Consider the following 4,198-nt stretch of genomic DNA (forward strand, 5'->3'; position numbering starts at 1 on the left):
TTTGAATAAAATTGCCTGAAACCAGTCAACAAGCACTTACTCTGTATCAGCTCTGTGCTAAGTGCTATGAATACATAAAAGGGCTTCAAGGAGGGGGGAGCTTGGGAGAGGGGAGAAACACGTAAATAACTATCTGGACATATAACAAATATATAGTGTCAAAGGAAGGTAATCTCTAAGTGAAGGCACTAGAAACTGGGATCAGTACTTCTTGTAGAGGAGAGGGTGGGTCTGGAGCTGAATCTTGAAGGAAGCCGAGGAAGCCAAGAGGAAGTGATAAGGGGCGAAGCGTTTCAGGCATGAGGGGCAGCCAGCACAAACACAAAGTGGGGAGCCTGGGAGGAGCCAGGTTGTGAAGGACCACAATGCCAAACAGAGGAGTTTATATTTGAGCACAGCAGTGATAGAGAATCACTGGGGTTCTCTCAGTAGGGAGGTAACACGGAAAATATTTAAACTTCAGGAAAATCACCTGGGCAGCTGAGCGAAGACTGGATTGGAATAGAGAGGGGTTTGAGGCAGGCAGATCATTTTAAAGGCTAATTCAACAGCGTAGGCGAGATGTAAAGAGGGCCTAAAGTAGGTCTGGCCATGGTGGCTCTGACCCACTTCTTCCTTTAAAAACAACCACTTCTGGAAGGAGACATCTGCCCATTCACCTAGTTGAACCCAACAAAGCAGCATGAAGGTGTTAGAACCTTCAAGGAGGAAAGGTGCTAGGAAGGAGGGTCAAAGACAAATTTGGTCTATGCCTCCATTTCACCTGGCCGTCCTGGTGGTCTCCACAGTCTTGATCTTTGAAACAAAAAGCAGTTACTCAAACTGTGAACCAGAGTTTTCCCAGATGGAAGTTGCAGACAATAGTTTCTACAATCATGGATCTCACTTAAAGTTTTATTTATTTATTTGTTTATATTTTTCTGTTTAATTTTTCATTTAACTTAATTTTAAAATTAATCTAATTTTAAATTTAATTAATACATTTTCATATCTATTTACTTCTATTTCAAGGTGGCCTCTGTATTTGGACCAATGTGGTGTATGTAGAAGTCATCATGATATAATGGAAAAAATATTTAATTTGGAGTCAGAGGACCTGGATATAAATCCCAGTTCTAACACTATCTGTGTGACCTGAATCAAGCCACACTCCACTCACACGTGCGCGCGCACACACACACATGCACACACATACAAATTTAGAAATGGAAGGGGCCTTAGACGTTATCTATTCTATTTTCATTTTATATACGACGAAACTGAAGTCCAGAAAAGTGACACAACTTGCCTTTAGTCACCCAGATAAGTAAGTGGCAGAGGTGGGATTTGAACCCAGGTCCTTTGATTCCCAATCCAATCTTCTTTTCTTCACACCACTCTTCTTCCTCAGTGCCCATTCCAACTTTGACTAATTGATAACTTGATATGGTGTCAGCGATCCTTGTTCCAAATCATGTGAATTCATTTTTCTCACAGTAGAAAATATAATAATAACAACAATAGCATTTACATGGCTCTTTAAGGTTTGCAAAGATGTCATCTCATTTGAGCCTCACAACAACCCTGGAAAGTTGGTTACATTATTATCCCTGTTTTACAGATAAGGTAACTGAAGCCAAGACAGGTTAAGTGATTTACACAGGTCACTCAGCCAAGTGTCTGAGGCAAGATTCAAACTTGGGTCTTCCTGACTCCAAGTCCGATACTCTACCAGGGGTGAGGAACCTGCAGCCTCGAGGCCCTCTAGGTCCTCGAGTGCAACCCTTGGACTGAATTCAAACTTCACAGAACAAATCCAAAGAACTCAGGATCCTCACCCCTGCATTCACTCTACCCCTTGGATGCCAACTGTAATCAAGAGAGGAGAAAATAAGACATGGACTCTTTGAGACATAATATTATTTTCAGTGTCTGGGAGACAGCAAACCAATTTTCACAGAAAGGAAATCTAAGTCAGCAACCATTTACTAAGTGACTTCTCTGGTACTTTACAATGGAAAGAAGAATGAGCGTGGTGCCAGAGGACTTGGTTTTGAACCCTAGTTCTGTCACTGCCCATGTGACTTTGGCCAAATCCTTTCCTCTCTCTGTGCCTCAGTGTCCTCTTCTGTAAAAGAGGTGGGAGGAAAGTAGGGAATAAACATGTATATAGTGCCAGGCACTGTGCTAAATTTTTGTGTTTTGTTTCTTTACAAACATTTTCACAAATATGATCTCATTTGATAGCGGTGGGTAGATTTAGATGACTCCTAATGTCTTCTCCAGCTCAGCAGGTTAGATGAGATGTTCCTTGGCAGGGCAACCCTTGGTGCCAGCTGACATCTGGGCACTTCTGTCTCATCTCTGTACTGGGTCCCAATAATCAAACAGTACATTTATTTGCAGGAGGTTGGCTTCTCCGTGTTTCAAAGTGTGATTTTTCATCTTGATCAGGGTCAAGTGAATCAAGAAAAAGCCACATGGTCCTTAGTGAGAAGGAGCAAAGAAGAAATGACCGTGGTCAGGCCCACTCCCCTGAGTAATCTGGTGCATACCTGAAGTCCCCCAAATGAAAAGAACTAACTGTTCCTGATGTGGGCCTTTCATTAAGAAAACATTATCTGTATGTTCAGCACAGGGAGGACAGTTTAGCTAAGAAACAATCTCTATTCGTATCACTCAATTTGACTGAGGAGGGAGATGAGAGAGGGTAATGAGATACAAGCACAGAGAATTATAAAAAATAATATTACATGCCTGTGTGATATCTGGCAAGTCACTTAACCCCAATTGCCCTTCCCCCCTCCAAAAAGTAATATCACATGGTGAGTATGGGAAGATTTATATGAATGATTGCCAAATGCCCTAAGTCGAGCCGATAAAGCCACGTACCCAAGCAGCACCACAATGTAAGTGGAAAGAACAAGCAGGAAACAACTGAAACTTAAATATCTCAAGACCATAAAACACAAACCTGGCCCCAGAGAAGAGATCTGACAGAGTGTCACGGACACCTCCCAAACCCTTCGCCACCCTGCAGCCTGGCTCACCGGTGTCCAACTCTGCATCTATGGGTTTATTCAAAGGGTTGAATGAGTTTGCTGATTTTTTTTTTCTCCTCTCTTATTCTCTGCTATATAAGGGACGACTCTCTGGGATGGGGGAGGGATAAAGGGTAATGTTTTAGTGATGTAAAAGTAAATTATGTCAACAAAATCTATCTTAAGATGCACAATATTTCATGATGAAGGTGCACAGTATTTGGTGAGTTTCAAGGGGGGCGGGTCAGGGGAAGCTGTCATCATACAATGCCTGCTTTGCTAAGCTTTGCTGGTGAACTTGGGACTCTGGTTTCAGGAAGCAATGGAGCTAAGCAGTTCTGGGTGAGTACCAGGTGCCTGGCTTTCACACTAGTGCCATCTGAGGGACAAAAGCCAGCACAGGCTCTGGGAGAATGGCCTTAGTTTGGTTTATCAAGAACATGCTATGGCCATAGAGAACATGTTTACTGGGTGCTTTTGTTCAGTTTTTTCAGTCATATCTGACTCTTCATGACCCCATTTGGAATTTTCTTGGCAAAGAAACTGAAATGGTTTGCCATTTCCTTCTCCAGTTCTTTTTCCAGATGAGGAAACTGAGGCAAACAGGGTTAAATGACTTGTCCAGGGTCACACAACTAGTAAGTATCTGAAGCTGGATTTGAATTCAGGAAGGTGAGTCTTCTTGATTCCAGGTCCATTGCTCCATTTGCTGCACCAGGATGCTGTGTCTTCAAAGTCCCCTTTGGTTAGGAAGCTTTCCAGTTCCACCTAGAAGTTCCTCCTGGGAGGATGGGGGAGGGGGAGGGGAGGTAGTTCTCTATCTTTAAGACTGGGACTGCAGCCTCTGTGGGGAAGCTATAGCAAACAGTTTTTGGCTACCCTGAAGACGGGATTTACTTCACAACAGAAAAAACAAACACATACAATATGTGCACAGGCAACATTAGTGTTCAGAAGAGCTGTAGTGACTTGGCTGTCTTCCTTCTCAAAGTGTCTGTCCACTTCTACCCCTCTGCAACCATTAGAAAAAACATGCATTTCTCCTAAGAGCTAAGAATCCTCTTTTCTGGGTCATAGCAGGAAGGTGACCTGAGTGCCTGGAGGAATGATGGCTTCTGCTACACAATGTGTATATATATATATATATATATATATATATATATATATATATATGTATA

This window comes from Petaurus breviceps, unplaced genomic scaffold, assembly GCF_028583685.1.
Source record: "Petaurus breviceps papuanus isolate PSGF00001 unplaced genomic scaffold, PetGlider_PUasm1.0 189, whole genome shotgun sequence".
Lineage (NCBI taxonomy): Eukaryota > Metazoa > Chordata > Mammalia > Diprotodontia > Petauridae > Petaurus > Petaurus breviceps.